The sequence below is a fragment of the Mauremys reevesii genome, linkage group 10 (genome assembly GCF_016161935.1).
Source record: "Mauremys reevesii isolate NIE-2019 linkage group 10, ASM1616193v1, whole genome shotgun sequence".
NCBI lineage: Eukaryota > Metazoa > Chordata > Testudines > Geoemydidae > Mauremys > Mauremys reevesii.
Window position 1 is genome coordinate 14226519 of NC_052632.1, and position 20398 is coordinate 14246916.

The 20398-nt window shown below is 50.3% G+C and overlaps 2 long non-coding RNA genes across 3 annotated transcripts in view; one reads left to right on the top strand and one right to left on the bottom strand.

The window, feature by feature from the left end:
* Nucleotides 1-470: 470 nt before the first annotated feature.
* LOC120372848 overlaps nucleotides 471-20398 on the bottom strand; it is an 82948-nt gene continuing 63020 nt past the window's right edge. The window contains exon 3 of one of the 2 annotated variants that reach the window (XR_005585215.1): nucleotides 471-589. This is a non-coding gene — a long non-coding RNA (uncharacterized LOC120372848). Of the gene's footprint in view, nucleotides 590-9003; nucleotides 9228-20398 lie in introns of those variants that run through there. The other variant, XR_005585214.1, reaches the window with a different exon arrangement.
* On the top strand, nucleotides 11483-19195 carry LOC120372847. Its single transcript, XR_005585212.1, has 3 exons — nucleotides 11483-11761; nucleotides 13940-14015; nucleotides 18747-19195. It is a non-coding gene; the product is annotated as an uncharacterized LOC120372847 (long non-coding RNA).

The window sequence follows — 20398 nt, forward strand, 5'->3', positions numbered from 1 at the left end:
TTTTCCAAAGACAGTGAGAGAAAAGGGCTGAGGAGGGGCAGCAGGGAGTTAGGGAGAGTCGGATAGTGGGGCTCCAGGGGAACAGACATCCCAACCAGAGCACTCAGTTCCAGGCCCCATGGTGACACTTTGGGAGGAAAGATGTAATTACCCACACTGGCTTTGTTTTGCTGGCTTGACTATGCGCAGAGGTCTGTGTTCTCCCAATTGCCTCAAACACCCCTTTGACATCCTATTACCCTGAACATTGTTATTGGAGTCCAATTCAATGGGAGGGACTGTAGCCTGCACCCAAATTGTAGCCTCTGAGCGCCAATAACCACAAACACCATTTTCTTTCCCTCTCTCGCTCACTCTTATTTGATTCTACAAAGAGCACAAACATCATTGATTTTAGAATAAAAATCTCTGGCCTCTCCAAAGAGTCATTTTTCACAAAGGTTAAAGCTGATGATATGGTGTTATTTTCCCATTATCCTCTTTTGTAACCTTGTGTGGAAACAGCAGAGAGGCCAGCAGTCTCTTCTCTCCCACTTCTCGTGGTGGCTTTTCTCCAGTAGCCGCTGCTCAGGCACGTCCCAGGGCAGGCCTTGTGAAAGGGAAAGAAGAATGAATACCTAGAGAAGGGTTATGCACATTCCTTTGCTGCAGACTGCCGGTCCCTCTCCAAGCACCTTTCCCAGTTGCTGTGCTAGTGCAGACTGCACCCTTAGGCTGTGCCTGCACTGGGAAACAGACCCATTGCCGGCACAGGGCAGCACCACCAGGTGCAAATGAACTGGTGCGCGAATGATTATTGTTTATATTATTTTACATTAGCACCTAAAGTGCCAGGATTATGCTAACACCACAGTCCAAACATATTATTATTAATTATTTACTATTTGTTTTATCATAGCACCTAGGAGCCCCGTCACGGACTAAGCCCCCATTGCGCTAGGTGCTGTACAGACAGTCCCTGCCTAAAAAAGGAGTTGACCTTATGCTCTAAACAGATCAGCCAGACAAAGGGTGGGAGGGGAAACAGAGGCACAGAGCGAGAGGTCATATAGTAAGTCAGAGGCCAAGCAAGGAACAGAGCCCTGGTCTCCTAACTCCCAGTCCAGTTCCTTATCCACTAGGCCACACTGCCTCTCTGAAGCAAAAGCCGCTGAGCTACAGCTGTAGGCAGGACCCAGTCAAGTTGCATGCAGCAAGCAAGCTTCTCCCGTGACTTCTGAAATGGTGCTGAGTCTGGTTTGGCTCTGTCTACGCTGTCAGGCAACCTGTCTTCAGCAGCAGTTCAGCTCCCGCCCTTGCTGATGCCTGGGACAAGGTTATACTGTGAGCCTAGGAGCAAGTGCTTTCTCTCTGTCTTCGTGTCAGTCCGGGGCTGCTGGATACAAATACATTTCTTAGGCCTGCCCCAAAATAGGGGTGGCAGGAGTTACAGGGTCTCAGTGTTCGGGGGTTCCTCCCTCTTCCCCCATGCAGCCCGGGAGACGGTGCCTACAAGAGCCCACTTCACCTTCATGGCTCGGCCATCTGCTATTGCAAACTGTGCCCCAAATGGCCAGGCTCAAAGGAATCACCCCAGGACCTGAGGCGGATTCCATCACTCCACAGTGGGAGCGCCTCACACCAGCCATGCTACAGTTAGAGTTTTATAAGCACAGTCATATCTGAACACTCGTGCATGGGGACAGAGGACTGGCTGTTGGGGAGGTGAGATGGAGCCTTTCATCACCGATTCCTGCCTGGCTCTCCTGACAGTGGGACTGTACCATTGTTATGTCTCCAGACACTCCGGATTACTGCGAGTTCAGATTAAGGAAAACAACAAAGGAAATAAGCACAACTGTAAAGTCTCCATGAGGGAAAGAGAGCACAGTGTGCATCACTCAGGCTGTGCCTGCTACCCTGACACAACGCACGCCCCCCTGCCCCTACAGCTGACAGGCAGGGAGACACTTTACAGTTAAAGGTGCAGTGCACAGAAAACCGACTCGCGGCAACTCTCTTTTGTTGGCATAGCTGCATGTACCACAACCACACGACAGGTGCATGGGGAACAGTGTCAGCCCATCTCACTCCCACAGAAGGGTCCCAACCACCACTAGTTCAGCAGAGAAGCTGAGGACTGGCTGAGCCCTGTGGATCGAACTCGCTGCTCTCCATTAAAGAAGGTCTTTGCTGGGGGATATGAGAGGGGGGCAGTGTGGTGGAAGCTTGCTCTTGTGCTGTCTGTGCTGCACTTGTTCTGTAGATAAATTCCCACACAAACTTTCAAAGGTTTGTAAATCCCAGACTGTGGACATCCCAGTGTTATAAAGCGGATGAGCTTCTTGGCTGCTGGAGACATGCTGGTCTTCAGATTCTAAGCGAGGTTTCTGCCGTTGGCTGCTGCTGGCCCTTTAAACAGAATCTTTGCCCACCCAGCGCTCCTACAACACACTTCATTCATGAATTAAGTCCCTGACAGCCCATATCTGTATGATCAATATGTTTGTTTATCGGCAGCAGCTGCTGTGTTTTAGCAAAGCTAGTGGGCTCCAGCGAGAGAATTGTGCTCTAACCGCAGTACAGGGCTCAGGACAAGCAGAAGAAGAGCCTCCTGCCAGCAAATGGGAGCTGGGATGGATAAGATTTCACACTAATGACCCTTTAATTGAAATCACTGGTTGGGACGGATTGCTCATCTCAGGGAAATCTGCTCTGATGGCTCCTGGCTTGGCCACTCCTGAGAGGAGTCCATTAACTCAGTGGATGTGTACCTGGAGCAAATAAAGGCAAACAACAATAACAGAAGGATGAGGCTGTCTGAGTCAATCAGTCATGGGCACAGCTGACGTGTATGTTAGGGGAAGTGCAAGTCAGCAGCTGGTGTAAATGGACAGCGGGCTCACTGAACCTCACACCTCTGCTTCGCCGTGCTAGGGCTCTCCTATCCCACCTGAGCATGGCCTGCAGCAATTCTCATTCCACTTTGCAGGCGTTGTGAGTCCCGTGGTTACAGCAAGCGAGTCAGGACTCCTGGGTCCCAGTCCCACTCGCAGTGAGACTTTGGGCACACTTCATCGTCCAGTACCTCAGTTCCACTGTGTGTAAAATGAGAGACTCACCCCTAGGGGACACTTACATACTATGGAGACAGGTGCATTAGAAATACGGCAGATACATAGATCATATGGAGAAGAAGGGGAAAGTTCATAGATTTTAAGGCCAGAGGCGACCACTGTGATTACCTACTCTGGCCTCTAACATAGCACAGATCAAAAATAAAGTGAGTTTCCTAGTTGAGGACGCTTCTCATTTAAACTTGAGCCCTTCCACTGCTCTTAGCTGCAGCAGAATCGCAGGAGAAGGAGACAGTAGTGTTAGTTCTGCCCCCTGACTAGCAGAGTGCACAAGACCTTCCAGTGCAACTACACGCATGTGCAAATGTACAGTTTGATTCCCACAAACCCTCATGCCTGTGCCCCGGAAATGTGCTTACTGAGAACATTTGTGCCTGTAAAACGCCATCTCTCAGACGTTCATTGTAAGATTGTGATGTGGATACAAAGGGGGTGCAGGCTGGGCTGTGGGTACTTGAGCACAGACTAAGCGAATGTTTTGAAAAATCCACACAAATATCACAGGCAATAGTTTGCATTATTTGACCAGCTCTGCATTGGAGCAGGTGTATGCCACTCACAGCTGCACCTATCAGAGAGCAGAACACATCTCCTCTAACCAGCATGACTTGGGCATCCCCTGGTATTGTGTCTATGCCTGAGCTCCAAGTGCACGTGCTACTCCCTATGCTCAAAAGCCAGGTGAACAAGCAATTGGATTTGGTCATCCTCTCTCTCTCTCCCCAGCTCCTCTCAATTAGTCTGACCGAGGATACACAGACACAGAGTCTGACTAGAGGGACTGCCTGTCTATCTGCAGCTTATTGCAATGAACTGGCTAGAGAGAGAGTGTATATGCATGTTCACCCCCATCTGTGTGTCAATAGCCCTGTACTACTAAGAGAGATTCTCTATTCACTTGTGTTTTTAGAGCAGGTGAGTGTGAGCTCCATCCTCATGGACACCACGACATTCCCAGTGCCCAGCAGCATAGTGACAAGTGCAAAGTCCTTGGTGGCCCAATTTGTGATGACTATTTTATCCCATGGCCTCATTTCCAGCCAATCAGGAGCCTCCATTTCCCAAGAGGCCCGTTGTCTATGAAGATTTCTTGTGGGCCTAAGAACTGCTAATGAAAACCAGGCTTGTTAGATTGAGGCAGCTCCTCTGGACCTGTTTTGTGAGTGGAAACGTTGATGTGTCTCTCTTGCAATGCGAATGGAAGTCTGAGTGCACAGAACGGAGGGTTATGAACCTGCTTTGAATGCATTTATTATTCACATTAATTACTATGTCTGCTCAAGAGGACAGCTGTTCAAGGAGGCTGTGGTACCAATTTATCAGAAGAAGATTCCGACAGAAGTCACGGAGAGTTTTCCTCTGAACTTGGGAGGATGGAAGATGGAGATTTTGTAATTAGAATTAATGGGAACCTAGCAAATTAAAAATAGTCCCCCTACCCCCACCCAATGTATTAAGCTCTGATCTCAATTAGAGAGATCAGGGACTAGCCATTGAATGGGAATTACTGAGATGAAAACTGATTGCAAGACAAAGAATAAAGGCAGCAGCATCAGAGATGGAGCGTGGGGAGGGGCAGGGGGATTCAAGGGAAGGAAAACAGTAATGACACATCACAGAGGCTGTACCCAGCAGCTGGCGTGAGATGCAGAGTGGAGATCCAGTGGCCCGATGCATCCACATCCAATGAGGGAAACCACTTAGGAGCACTGTGGGGAAAGACAGCCCCATTATTTACCATCTAACTAGTACCTGAGACAGTTTCTGCCTATAGTCAACTTGTGTTAGGAGGGGACCAACAGTAACCTGGGCTCTGCCAGTGGGTTCCAGGCACTGACTCCACTTTGCTTGTTCACTCACTGAGTTTGCATTGTAGGGGCTGGTTTTTAGTGGGGTCTCATGGGAGCACACCCCTGCACATACACGTTGTGTGCACTAGCACCCAGCTGCACAAGCAATAGAGTCTATAACTGATAGGCACGTGTGACAGAATTTGTTCATGCAAAACGTAGTCTCTGCTAATAGGAGGGCACAAGGAGTGCAGACGTGTACTCCCTATGTACACAAGGGGAGCATTCCTGCTTAACAACTGCTCTTCAAGTATTAACTCAGTTCCTTTAGTTCAGTGTTACCCAAACTTGGGACGCCGCTTGCATAGGGAAAGCCCCTGGTGGGCCGGGCCGGTTTGTTTACCTGCCCTGTCTGCACAGGGCCGGCTCTGGCTTTTTTGCTGCCCCCAAGCAAAAAAAAAGTGGGGGGAGCAGCAAAGCAGGAGGGGAAAAAAAACAAAACAAAACCTGTGGCGTGGCTGGAGCAGCAAAGTCGGGGGGGACACCTGCAGCACGGCCAGAGTGGCAAAGAAAACAAAACAAAAAAACTTGTGGCGCAGCTGGAGCGGCAAAGCAGGAGGGGGAAAAAAACAAAACAAAAGAAAAACCTGTGGCACGGCCGGAGCAGCAAAGCAGGGGGGGGAGGGACCTGCAGCATGGCCGGAGCGGCAAATCAGGGGGAAAAAAAAACCCGGCGCGGCCGGAGTGGCAAAGCAGGGGGAATAAAACAACAAAAAAAACCCTGCAGCCAAGGTGCAGGGGGACTCCCTGTGCTGCAGACGTGCAGCGGAGTGCGCACCCAGTCTAGCGGGGAGGAAGTGGGGGAGAGAGAGAGCAGGGGGGCAGCCAGGGCTTCAGCAGGACGCTTGTCCCGACCACTGCGCCGCCTGCCGGGGGGGCTCCGCTCCAGTCTGCGGAGAGGGAAGAACAGGGGCTGCCCTGCCCAGTTTGCTGCAGGGCACTCCCCTCTTCTGCACTGCCGCCCCCTACAGGGCCGCCAGAGCGGCAAACCAAAAAAAAAAAAAAAAACCCCAGCTGTGCTGCCCTAGGATTGGGCGGAATGCCGCCCCATAGAATATGCCGCCCCAAGCACCAGCTTGCTCAGCTGGTGCCTGGAGCCGGCCCTGCGTCTGCAGGTTCGGCAGATTGAGGCTCCCACTGGCCACGGTTCGTCACTCCAGGCCAATGGGGGCTGCTGGAAGCGGCGCAGGCCGAGGGATGTACTGGCCGCCGCTTCCAGCAGCTCCCATTGGCCTGGAGCAGCAAACCACAGCCAGTGGGAGCCACAATCAGCCAGATCTGTGGATGTGGCAGGTAAACAAACTGGCCCGGCCCGCCAGGGGCTTTCCCTATACAAGCAGCGTCCCAAGTTTGGGAAACACTGCTTCAGTTACTTCATCCCCCCACTTCTCCCCACTTTATTTGCTTGTCTGTTTTGCCCTATTGCAAGCCGCCTGTCATTCAGCCTCTGAGTTCTCTGGGGCAGGGACTCTCTCTCTGCTATATGACTGTGCAGTGCCGAGCACAAGGGGGGCTGCTCCCTTAGCACCAGAGAGCAGATGGTGACTGGATGACGCTGGGATATGGAGCCTTGCCCCTCTCGGATCTTCCTGAGTCTAATCACCTCAGTCTGGCAGAGCATGAAAGTCACTGGTATCTGGCGGCTGCGTGTGCTCTATGTGCAATGAGCTGGGCAGTCCTCACTCCAGTTCATTTCTCGAAATCCAGCCCCATTCTACGGTCAGGCCTGGCTGCATTGCCAATCCCTGCTGTCTCAGGGAAGTCCGGGTGCAGGCAGAGAGGAACTGGCATAGCGTAGGAACTGGAGATGGGCAAGAACAAAGTGTGGGTTTGGTTTTGCAAAATGAGTCATTTGAGTGTGAGGATTGCACAGCCAGGGCTCAAACCAGGGCTGGCTGGTTTGCGTCTCTGTCCCATTTCATTCAGTCCCACCGCAAAATGTGAAATGTTTGGCTAAATATTCTTTAATTGGAGCTTCATCTTCTACCATCTCCGGTCACCTGTGGCTAGCAGCCCTTCTCTCCCCTCCAGCCGAGAATCCATGCCACATTCCAGGGCAGGCAGGGACCCGAGACTGAAATTACAGACTGGCTTACAAATTGCAGCATGTTCTCTCTCTGTAGGTATGTCATTGCCGGCAATTAGCACAAAGATCCTTTCCCACTCTTGTTAAGTTCCTGTGCTTCAGTTAAATACTCCCAGATCCCATTTAAATGATTTCAAATGCAATTCATTCTGGCTCGTTAAATAATTCCACAGCAGTGTCTGTCTTCTCCTCTCTGTTTTCCAACAGCCGCTTTCTCCCAGAAAGAATGTGGTGACTGAGGAAAAAAGGGAAAGGGGGGAGGAGGGGAGCAACATGAAAACATGAGAGGAAAGCAGAGAAATTTGGTTTTCATTCCTGTGGTTTGGTCTTCCTCTGTCCTTTGTTTCACCTCTTCTTTCTCTCTCTTTTTGGCAGTGACTTCACCTGCCAGCCACGGATTTAGAGATGTTTCACCAATTATCTATGCCCAACAAGAAAATTAGGATTTAATGTTCTGCCTGTGCTGTTCTGCTCACGCGTGGCCAAACCTACAGAGACAAGGTCAGTTGCATCTTGACTGCCTGCCGTCTCACCAGCCCTCTGGGAGTCCACAGCACATGCTACACTTTGCTCTTGGCCAGGGCTGCAGGAGAGGCTGGGCTGAGAAGTTGAATGGTCGGTAAAGGAGAAAGCAGAGAACCTCATCTTGTTCAGAGTGAGGACTTCAGCATGATGGATCGCCTTATAGAGACCTCCCATTCCCGTCAGACAAGGAGAAGGGGCTGGTGCGGTGGTTCTCAAACTGGGGCCGCCGCTTGTGTAGGGAAAGACCCTGGTGGGCCAGGCCAGTTTGTTTACATGCCAGGTCCACCGTGGTTCACCACTCCAGGCCAATGGGGGCTGCGGGAAGCAGCGGCCAGCAAATCCCTTGTCCCGCATTGGCCTGCAGACCCGTCAGGTAAACAAACCGGCCCGACCCGCCAGGGGCTTTCCCTACACAAGCAGCAGCCCCAGTTTGAGAATCACTGGGCTAGTGACATGTGACCAGCCAGCTCGCCGTAGATCACCAGCAAGTGCTCCCCAGACCACAATCCGGGGATCTCTGCAGCCAGGAACGGGGCCCTACATCTGTTGAGAGTATTAGAACTCACAACTTCAGTTTCAATGGCTTCACTTCCCATCCCAGAACCATGTCAAATGCTGCAGTGCTCTATGTAAATGGCTACCACCTTCCCACCCAGAGATGGCTGCATTTAGTGTTAGATGAAGTGAGCCCTGTGTCTAAGATCTTTCAGGATGCCAGGTGCTAAAGCCAACTAAATCATTATCGTTAGGCTGGGGGTCTTGTGGACTCTAACAAGAGGACATAGTCTACCCATCAGTAATGAGCAGAGGCCAGTGAAATGTTTGCAGTGACATTCAAATGTAATCAAAATCTGACCTTTCAGGGTGAGTTTGAAATTGGTGACATATCTGTGAAAGGGCTATTACGTTTTTGTATGAAAATAGGAAACCTTTCAGAGGAAATGGGTTAACTTTTCAAGCAAAACTGTTTCCATGTGAAATTGTGAAGGGTTGTGATTATGTAACCAAATGATCACTTTCAGGCAGTGTTACAAAAATAGGAAAGATTTTGGAGGTGCAAATGTGGGTGAAATGAGAATAGACATTTACACTACAATTTTTGTAGAACCCTGCTTGTGAGGTTACTTCTACTGAGTATAATACAGACCAGCCTTAAAGCCTGTGTATCACTAACAAATCATTATTTGTTTGTTTGTATTGTAGTGGTGCCTAGGAACCCTAGCTCTGGAACAAGGCCCCAATATGCTTGGTGCTGTACAACACAGAGCAAAAAGACAGCTACGGTGCCAAAGACCAGACAATCTTTCTTACAAAACTTTCAGCCTGGGGGTTAGAGGATTAAATAATTTGTTGTAAATACTATTCACAGCAAACTTCATCCAATAATTTTTTGCAAATATTACAGTTTAATTATGTGACCAGCTCAGGTGATGATGCGAGAGATATACAGGCAATGGAGTAGAATAGTGCAGCATTGCTACTCAGAACAGTTTAGGACAGGAAGTGAAGAAGAACACTGGAACCAAATGTAACTGCCCAAAGCATCTAGGGTTGCCCAGGACACTGGGGCTAAGACCAGGAGTCCTGATGACAGTGCCAGGGGAACCTTTAATTAGCAGCGGTGGCCAGATCACTGGGTTTGCATCTCATCTGAAAGACAACAAACACTGATGTGACTTCCCCAGAATGTGTTATTTAATTTAAAAAACTAACAGTTCTCGGTTCCTTGTCAGCTTTCTCAGCAGAGGGCCATGCCAGCCTGATCTCCTGACATGACACGTAATAACACATTTGCCATGATCTGTCCCAAAATGAAGCCATAGGGATTGAGGAGACAACTACCTCCTTAAACTCACTGCTCTCAACCCCTGATCTCAGCACATGCCTATTCCTGTACAGGGGTTGCTGTGCCCTTAGTCAGGATGGGCAGGGATGGTGTCCCTAGCCTCTGTTTGCCAGAAGCTGGGAATGGGAGACAGAGGATGGATGGATCACTTGGTGATTACCTGTTCTGTTCATTCCCTCTGGGGCACCTGGCATTGGCCACTGTCAGAAGACAGGACACTGGGCTAGATGGACCTTTGGCCTAATCCAGTATGGCCGTTCTTATGTTCTTATGTTCATGTATTGTCCTAGGTATTCATGATGACCTCCTTAGAAGTAATACACAGGCAATCAGATGGGCAGTATGTCTTAAGGTTTTATGTTCAACAGCGGGTACAGACTTAGAGGTGAAAGTTCCTAGATATGGACCCATGATTCATTTTTTTGGTTGCAAAATGAGGGCAGAATTGTCCAGGGTGTGATATGCACCCACACCAAGGGAGGCTGGGCCTTGACCTGGTGAGAAATTACCCCAAAGTGTGGCAAGAACAACTTTCCCTCAAGTGGTGCAAAAATAACACCTTCCCAGACAACAGAGAGTGGGGAGTACCACGAGGGCCAAGTTCCCCTAGGTCAGTGTTTCCCAAACTTGTGACTCTGCTTGTGTAGGGAAAGCCCCTGGTGGGCCGGGCCAGTTTGTTTACCTGCCGTGTCTGCAGGTCCAGCCGATCGTGGCTCCCACTGGCCGCGGTTCGCTACTCTAGGCCAATGGGAGCTGCTGGAAGCAGCGTGCGCCGCAGGATGTACTGGCCACTGCTTCCAGCAGCTCCCATTGGCCTGGAGCAATGAACCACGGCCAGTTGGAGCCACAATTGGCCAAATTTGCGGACGTAGCAGATAAACAAACTGTCTCAGCCTGCCAGGGCCTTTCCCTACACAAGCGGCATCCCAAGCTTAGGAAACACTGCCGTAGAGCCTTTCTCTTCCTGTCTGTCAGTGCAGGCTCCCAGGACAACCTGCCTGGCTGCTGTGGCCAACATTTAGACTGTGCCCTTCTCAGGATGCCGGTTGGAGCAATCTCTGTCTCGTACCCACTGGTCAGTGGATATTTGTAAAACCACCATAGCCCTGATATAATGAGATGACTTCAGCAAAGCCTGCATGGCGCACAAGATGTGCCTGCAATCCTCAGTGCATCTGGGCTCCTTTGATGCTCATATTCCAGGGCGCCGAGCTGGGACGCATGGTTATTTCTCTCAGGGCGCCCTATTGGCGGGCTGCAATCATCAAGGGTAGCAATCGATATATGATCGGATCATCTCATCGCGCATATATCATATATCGATCCCCCCTCTGCTCCTGCTGACAACTCCACCCCAATGAGAACGCGGTGGCGTAGTCGATGGGGGCCGCGGACGTCGATCAGCGCGTGTGAGGAGGAGGTATGTAATGGTATCTGTACTTACGACTTCAGCTACGCTATTCACATAGCTGAAGTTGTGTATCTTAGATTGATCCCCCCCCTTAGTGTAGATCTGCCCTCAGGCTGGCATATCTCAGTGTTCACATGTTGTATATTTGTTTGTCCCAAGCTGGAAGTGGGGAGGATTTTGATTTGGTATATGCTTCTTTTGGAAGCATATACCAAATCTGCCCAGCAGCCACCTAACAGACTGTGCTGTCTAATGGCTAGAGCCGAGAACAAGGAGCCAGGACCGTTGGCATTGGCTCACTGAATGACCTTGAGTATGTCTCTTCTCTTGTCTTTAGTTTATCCACCTGTAAAGTGGGTTAAAAGAACGAGGTGCCCCACAGAGATGCGGTGAGACTTAGTTAATGTTCATGACCTGCTTTGAGATCCTTAGATACAAGGGCCTACAGAAAAGCAAAATAATAATTTAATATTCTTTTAAAAATTAATACTACGAGAAAAATCAGTGGCTGAGAATCTGACATAGCTCCTGAATGTCTTTCTCCTTCCACTCCCTGAAGGTGGTACTTCCTGAAACAACAGTAACTGTGATTGGCTGCTCTTGTATGACATCATAGCCTACAAAAGCACATACCTCAAAAGATGTCACTGCAGGGCTATTCCAGGTAGCAACAGGTTTGTGGGATTGCATAGGGGTGGGGTGTAAGCCTAGATGTGATGGTGACAGATAGAGAGATCCAGCTGGTGAGCAGGTTACATATCTCAGGTCGGTGTATTTGATCTATTGCTACCAACAAATCTCATGAGGTCTGTTTAAAGTAACAGCCTGCGTCAGAGCCGGGCAGCTGTCTGGATGCCTCTCCCTTCCCCACGCGCCATCCAGTCTCACTCTCCTTCAGCTTCTCCAACACTCTCATCACCTTCGCACGTAAGTACTACTGACTCCACTGCCTGACTCAGTATGATGCCCTGTGGCAGTCAATAACACAGTCAGCAAGAGAAATAACAGATGGAGGGGGCAGGGGGAGAGAGAGGGAAAGGCAGAGAGGGAGGGGAGCAGGAAGGGTGGGAGAAATGGAGGCAGCATGAGAGAGAAGAGAAGGTGATGGAGAGAGAGAGGCACAGGACCGGAGAGCAAGGCAGGGAGCATGGTGAAGAGGGGGGGGCAGTGAGACTCCTAGAGATAAGAGATGGAAAGGACCCTCACCCAGGCCGGCCAGTGGGAGAGAGATACAGGGAGCATGAGGCAGGCCACCACTTCTCCTGGCAACGTTCAGCCGAAAGCCGGAGCAAGACCCTAACCATGCTGGTGGCCTCACTGCTGGGCTATAGATGGGACAATCTGCAAACCTTTCTGCAGCCAGCCCAGCGCTGTCCCCGTACCCTTCCCTCCGGGTCTTGTTTGACCATCTCAGCAGCCACAGCTGGCACTGGACTGCAAGTTCAGGAAAAGAATCATCTTTCTGACGGGGATGTGCTATAACTCAGTTATTGCATCCCAGGCTGGTAGGTAGTCCAGGAAACACGCCTGCCGTCAGCACTGCAGGGGCTCCAAGGGCCCTTGTGGCACAAGAGACAAGAAGGGTGGTGAGGGTAAGTGGGCAAAGGGGAGCGAGTCAGCCTTCATCACCAGGCTTTCTCAGCAGGATGAAGTCTAAGGCTCTCCCCATGGGAAGGCCCAGTGCCCTCCTACTTACTCAGTCCCATCACATGAGAGAAGATGGGGTCAGACCACAAAGTGAATGTCCTGTAGATTGAACCCCACTAACAGGGAGCGGGGATATGGGGGAATCTGCCTGCAGCAACCATGGCCTCCTGCAGGAGGTCAGCGAGTCAGATGCTTTGCAGTGTTTTGCAAGTGCAAATGTAAAGAATCCCTGTTACACTACAGCTGGATGCTGGAGAACATTATGACCAATAACAACTTTTGCAGCATTGTGGCTGAGATGAGGTGATCCAGTCTCATGCATCAGGGGAATGGTCTACAAGGGACAGGAAGTGACTCCCCATGTGGCAGCTCTTTTGGGAGACAAATGACTGTCCCAGAACTGAGGGAGACAAATCAGAAAAGCCAGTTCAGTGCTGCTGCACCATCCACTCCTGCTAAATCTTGCACGCAAGTTGGCACCCCCTTGTGAGACAGGTGTCTGTGATTGCCAATAGACACAATGGTAGAATCACAGTGTTTGGTCAACCAGAACCATCCCTGCCACATCCCAGTTTGACCCTCATTGTGAAGGGTGTAGGATATTGGCAAAGGTCAGGCATTGCTGGCGTTTGCTTGCCACCACTTATCGTTAACTTTGCCCAGGAAAGGGAAACCAGCTGTAGGGCAGTAGCTGGAGAGAGCTTTGAGGTCAAGTGATGTTTCACAAGAGCCAACCAGAATATGGCACTGCCTGTGGTGGAGCTAGACGAGGCATTGAGCTTGGTTAAGAATGGATGCAGAGGCTCTTTTCTGGCTACCATCAGCCATGAGGAGCAGGCATTTATTTCCCATGTAGTGACCATCATGGCTTCCAGGGACTCTGAGTGACTGCACCAAACTCCAGTTAGAAAGCTGGAATGGTCACTGCTTTTACAGGGGTCCTTGGGTATAGGGAGACTGTCTCAGATGTGTTTGATCTTTTCAGCCAAGTAGGATGAGAGCTTCTCTCAGACAGGCACTTAGGGCTGAGGCTGGGCAAAGGTCCTTCAGATTGGTTGGCTCCTTTATTCAGAATGGTTCAACCAGTCATCCAGAGATGGAGGTGGGGAAGAGGAGGGTTCTTCTGGCCTCCTTCACCGGCAGGGCACATGGTTGCCAGGAATCCTGCACTCTTGTTGATTAAATACAGAGCAGGATTTGTGCTGCCAGTGTTTGAGGGTTCTGTCTTTATGTTTCATCTGCCAGGGCTTCTCAGGGCAGCGGGGTGATCCTGCCAGGATGATGCAGGGGGTGAGAGCATCGAGGGGGGCCAGATGTTTAATGGCTTGAGAAGATGCCAAGAGTGCTCCACCAAACTATTGGTGCTGTGACCCTGCAGCAAAAAAGAGCATTCCGGGAGCTTATTGCATGCAGATGCCTCCAGGGATAACCATCATGCTTGGCTCCCCTCTTTGGCAGGTGGATGGGAATGCCGTCATCTCTGCTTCCCTCCAACACCGTTACGGTATCTGCATTCCAGCAGGCCCCTGGTGAGGTAGGTGTTGTACATATTGTTACACCCATTTACAGACAGGGGAACAGAGACAAAGAGAGAGAGGCTGTGATTTGCCCAACATCATCCAATGAACAGAGATGGGAGCTGACTAGAGTCCTGACTCCCATTCCACTTCTCTGTCACTAGGCAAGGCCACTTCGCAAGCTCTTAGCAAATAACTGCAACATGTCAAATGGCATTACCATGGGAGTAGAGTAGGGCATGGCACGTTGTACCTCTGCAGTTACGGGACCGCCTGACATGCTAGCAAGCAATACAACACAACAGAGGTAACTTAGTGAACTCATGTCTTGGCACCGTTGCTTGGAAACAAACATGGATGCCTGCTGTTAAATAGGAATGGAGTTAGGGTATCTCCTGGAAGCAACACACAGACTAGAACACCCTCCTGTTTCCCGCTGATCATTCGAATCTGAAGAGTTGGTAGGATCCTCCGGAAAATATAAATTCTAGATTAAAAAAATATACACGGAGGAAAGGGAAGGAAAAGCTCTTTGCCTGAAAAATATATGTTCCCATCTGTTAAACAATATCCAGGTGCTGCTGCAGTTACTCATACTCCAAGATTTATGCCACAAAGACTTTCAAAGGCAGATTGTCTATGAGAAGAACAGATGGAGGGAACAGCCCTCCTGCCCAGGGTTTGCACCAGAACTACAGACAGGGAGCTTGTTGTCTGACTTTGGGATTTATAGGGACGGAGCATTAAGAGCAAATCTGTGCTACGCTCTGCACGGGAAGGCCTGGGCCACTGGCTGGCTCCGGCGGTGGGTGTATTTCACGCCAGTGTCCCTGGTGCTGTTCCAGACTGTGACAAAACTCATTCCTATCTTGGAGCTGTTCAGTGGCCCCTGTGTGAAAATGAACTGATGGCTGCAATCCGGTTCCTAGTGGCCAGGTCCACAACAGAGGGATCACCATCTCCGTGGGAATTGCCCCCCTTGCTGGAGGCCTGAGAAGACAGGCCAGAGATTGACTGGGCCACAGAGACCAAATTCCCCTTTTGGCCCCAGAGGCAAGGCACATTGTCGAAGTGATGGGGAGCTGCTTGGGCAGCCAGGCTGTACCTGCTCTGTGATAAACAGATCAGCTGAGTCTCCGGGACTGCCAATCCAGCACCCTTAACCTTTCACCAGCACAAAATTCTCTGTAAAATGAAAAAAGTGATTTCTTGAAAGCAAACTAATCCCCAGTCATATCAACGAGTCACTTAGCTCCCGATCTCTCTCACTCTCTGGTTTCTGCATCTCAAGGAACGCTCAAAGGAAAACAACGTGCCTGTTAATTACAAACTGTTTTGAATGAATGGAAAAACCATTTCAAAGATAGAGCCAGCCGAAGACAGGGAGCCTAAGAATACTGCATGTGCCTAAACGCTTTAAAGGGTGGAAAGTTCTATTGTAATTAAGGCTGATGCAATCATTGTAACAGATGCAAGGTAGAAATGTTCCCTTGTTTCGCTTTCCCCCTCTCTCGGCTGTGCACGTTGGGTTTGGCTTTGGACTAGATGCAAAATGCCGGAACATCAAGGGGATGTTTTTCACTTGAAGAATTTTAATGAATAAATGCTGTTCCAGTCTGTTACTTGTCTGCACTCTGATTGCAATGGGATTCTAGGGAGCATGGCTTTCTTTGCAACATCCATTGAACGTGGGCACCTCATAATTATCGGCTTGTGCTGTCCTGCACCTGGGCAGCGTCCGAGACGAGGAGAGATTCAGCGATGGCCACTAGAGCTTGGTGGTCACAGGTTGAACGGAGATAAAAATGGAGTTTTAGCCCTCTGAAAAGGCCAGCAACCTCCCCAAGCTCTTCTTATCTCATTGATGGCTCAGTCCAGAGTATGAACACCTGTCACAACAGTCTGATGATGGAGTGGATGGAAGAGAAACACAATGCACAGAATGGATACACAAAGTGTATGTACAATACATGGAGCGGGTGCACCAAATGCTGCCAATGGGTACTATACAAACCATAGATGGGGTTCAGAGTGGTAGCCGTGTTAGTCTGTATCTGCAAAAAGAACAGGAGTACTTGTGGCACCTTAGAAACTAACAAATTTATTTGAGCATAAGCTTTCGTGGGCTCCCAGGAATGGACATGGACCCATGCATACATACATTATGTCAGCTGGATGCGCACAGTACCCAGGGTGAATACAAGCATTATACACATAGTAATTCAAGTAGTGGACACCCACAATACTAGGGATGGACAGACAGAACCAGGAATGGATAGAAGGAATATGCACACAGTATGAGGAACACATACGTATGGGCATAGGTCATTTTCCACTACAGGTCTGCAGGGACCTTTCTTCTCCATTGCCATGTGCCCAGGCTGGAGGAGGCCTAGTGGTGGGGCAGCACTGGCAGTGGGCAGAGAAAAGGTGGTGGGGGCTGTGGCAGGAAGTGGACAGCATAGGAGAAGGGAAGCAGTGGTGGTACAGTGGGTGGGAGCAGGAAGTGATAGCAGTGACAATGTCAAAGCCAGGCCCCTGCATATCCCATCTCTGTGGCAGGCTGTTCACCTCACCAGACCCCCAATCAAAGACAGGCATAGGGCCCGAGTGCCGATGCCCATGCCTTGGCAGGGAGCTCACCGTCTCTGCGTCCTAGGAAAGTCTGCAGTGCCATCCTTCAGCTCTGCTCTCTCCTTCCCCTCCCTTTTCACAAAGGCTCAGAGCCGTGTCACCCCTGCCCTTTACTCCTTAGTCACAGCCAGCTTTGTAGCCATTAGTTACCACCAGCAGTGGTCAGACCTTTACACCTGTCAGGAATAGTTTCCACTCGACTTAGGAGAGCCTGGTCGGAAGGCAGCAGGCTGAGTTAGTCTCTCTCTTACAGTATGCTGGAGGGCGGGGGAGGGAGCATGCGTTTCATTTAGTTGCAGGGCCGAACTCTGTTGGGAAGGAAGGAGGTAGAGAAACGGAACATTTGTGGTTATTCTCTCCTCCAATCTGCCGCCCACACACACTGTGGGACTTGGAAGCTGCAAATAGGAAGGTCTCTGGCAACCAGAGCATTTTCAAATCAGAACATGTAAGCTAAGTTTTGTTGTCTACAAAACCTGCAGCAGGTCCCGGTCTAAGAGGTGGGGAGGGTTCCTTTGCTAGATCCTATAAAGAACTCCAGAAGGCCTGGAGGTGGTGGGTGTTTGGGGAGGGACCTTCCCTGGAGATCCCTTGGAAGAGCTCAGAGGAAGCAAGGGAAAGGAGAACCAGGAAGAGAAATAACCCCCGAAATACCAAATGGACACGGATGTTAGAGCTGGAAACGCTCTCTTAGGCCAGCTTGTCCATCCCCACTGGCCAGTGCCAGACTGCTCCCTACAGGACATTTTCTAGTGTTCTACCTGTTCTAGTTTCCCACCCCTTCCCTTGGAGGCAGGCCATGGGCTACCACATCTCACAACTAGGAAGCCTCTCCAGATAACACATGTCCCTTTTCTCAGCTCTGTCCCATCGCCACCAGTCCAGCCCCTTGGATCACCCAAAACAATTCCTGCTTCTCCGTGATGTTCACACTTCACACGTCGCTAGACAATTCTCACATCCACCATGTGGCCTCATTAGGCCAAATTCTGCTCTTCATATTTAGCTCTTTTAATCTTTCTCCATGAGTCATCTCTTCCGGCCCCTTACCCACCTTAGTGACTTGCTTAAGGACTCCCCGTCTTGCTAGAAATGGGGTGCTCAGCTCAGCAATGAATGCATCAATTCAGGGAGCTGGGGTGTGAGCGCCTCACCAGTGCTGTATTGAGAGAGCTGCTCTGTGATGCGAAGTCACAGTATGTGCATTGCAATCGCATTGACCTTTCTAGCTGCCAGATCACATTGCACACTCCACTCTGAACTGCTGTCCCTTGTCGCCCCAGGTCTCTCACAGCCATTGCCATTTCCTGGGCTTCAGACTCTTTCCTCCCCACACAGATTAGCCGCACGTCTCCAAACTGAATCTCATTTTGTCATTTCCTGCCCAGATTTCTAACCCTTGGGCCCCTTCGAGTAGTTCCCAGTCCTCACTGCTGTGTGCAACTGCTTCGCATTTAGTACCTACTGTGACCTTTTATTGGCACGATGCTGACCTTCTTCTTCCAGGTCATTAATGAAGATGTTCCAGCAGGTCCTAACTGCTTCCTCTGCCATCCCACTACTAGTCCCCCTCCCCCAGCTCAGACTACAGTTCATCACCATTGCCTTTGGTTTACTGTCCCACAGTCAGCTCTCGATCCACGTGACAGGCTCTGAGCCAAACCAATTTGAATTTGTTTTCCTGCGAACTCTGCATGAGACACCAAGCCAAATGCTTCGCTACAATAGAGGATAAGCTGGTGACACAGCCGACGAGCTGGTGACCACACCAACCACTGCCACCTGTTCTGCCTCCACCACTCACAACTTTCCTCCTACTCAGACCTAGTGACTAATTTCATTGTATTTCTCTGCTGCTTGCCTCATTCCTGAGTGTGTGTGCGTGGATGAGAGGGAGAGCGAGCAGCAGGTGTGTGCGTGAGAGAGAGAGAGTTTGGGAGTGTGAGACTGTCTGTCAGAGCTTGTGTGTGGGAGTGTGCAAATGGGTGTGTAAGTGAGAGTGCGCATAGATCTGCAGGTAGGGGAGTGCATATGGGACACTGAGTGTGTGAGGTTGTTGGACACCTTTTGTTGTTGTTCTGGGCTACTCGGCACTGTTGTTTTCACCCCACCAGGAGACGCTCAGGCGGATTCCACCCCTCCCTGCCTCTCTCCAGCTGCTTCACTGCTCTCCTTGAGAACAGGTGGAGCCTGCATGTCTCATCAAGTGGAAGGAAGAAACCTCTGGACAATGGGGTTTAAAGAAACTGGTAGCTGCAACCTGCATCTCTCCCTTCTACTCAGAGTGGCCTGCTCTCCCAGAAATGGGGCCGCGTCAGAAACATGAATGAGCCGGCGGTGTGGTGTCATTACTGGAAGCAACAGCAGCGTTTCCTGTTGGTTAGGATGTGAGAGTGGGATTTAGGACTCACGGGTGCTTTCATTGGCATTATGTGATAGTAGGGTCTCCAAGGGACTGGAAGCCAGGACACCAAGGGCCTATTCCCAGTCATTGCCTTGCTTTGTGCCTCAGTTTACCCATTTGTAAAATGGATATCAGTGTGTATTGCCCACACTTAGTAAATAATAATGGTCATAATAATACTGACTGGTCTCACAGGGGTGTTGTGTGGCTTCATTAACTCATCTTGTAAAGCATTTTGAGGGCCTCTGGAAGATGTCTCTATAAATGCAGGAGCATAGTGCAGTGAGTCATCAGTGGGTGGCAGGTTGGGTGGGTGTGTGGGAACAAAGAGGCAGCCATGTGACTACCAGCAAGGAGTGGTGGCTGCATAACCAAACCCAGCTTGGTGTCTGCTTTGCAGGATGAGCTATCGCCCAGGTGGGGACTGAGCATCAGGAGACACACATTAGGTCCCCTAGTGACAAGTAATGAGTATGTATCAAGCCTATGCACTTACCCCACTGCATTGAAGTGATTAACAGTGTTCAGGTTACACCTCCTAACTCCCTGAAGTGACTAACACACAACAAGCGAGTGTAAGAGAGGAATGTTTGTGCTGCTCTGAAATAGACTCCCCTGCCCAAGAATGGGAGCCAGCCTTCCTCCGCTGCTATTTCCTGTACCCGGGGTAGGGTGACCAGATGTCCCAATATTTGGGACTTTTTCTTATAAAGGCACCTACTCCCCCCCACCCCCTGTCCCAATTTTTCACATTTGCTATCTGGTCACCTTACCCAGGGCTGCCAAACACATTGGCAATGCAGGAAGCTGGGAGGACCAGGTGGCTGAATGAGGCCCAGCCCCTCCCCTCATGAAAGGTGATTTGTTGCGATGCGGCCCCACACGTCCAGTAGGAACTCCAAGGGTTTGCTGGGGCCAAAGTTTCTATGGACCTTCCTAAAAAGCACCAACAAAAGTGTGTACATCCCCTTAGCATGGGCTGAAATCTGCCTTTCTTCATGCAAACATACACCTGTGTGCGCAGTGACCAGCTTTGCACATGCATACACAGGTTAGTGGGCGCACAGAGGGGGTCCCATACATGGTGTGCGGGTATTTTTAGAGGCTCCCACTATTCGGCCCTAGATGACAAAGAACCACCTGAGGCCTGGGGGGCAGGGAGAGTGTGTGGCACACAGGCCACGGGAGAGAAGCAGCCCTGAGGAGACGGAGGCAGGAGAGTGAATGGCTAGAGAAGATGGCTTCAGACATCCACTTACACATCGCTTTGTTTCCCTTGTGCCTTGTTTTGTGTGTGTGTGTTTTTTTTACAAACCCTCCCCAAGAGCTGAGTAACACACAACCCGCTGGCTGCTGTCTCTA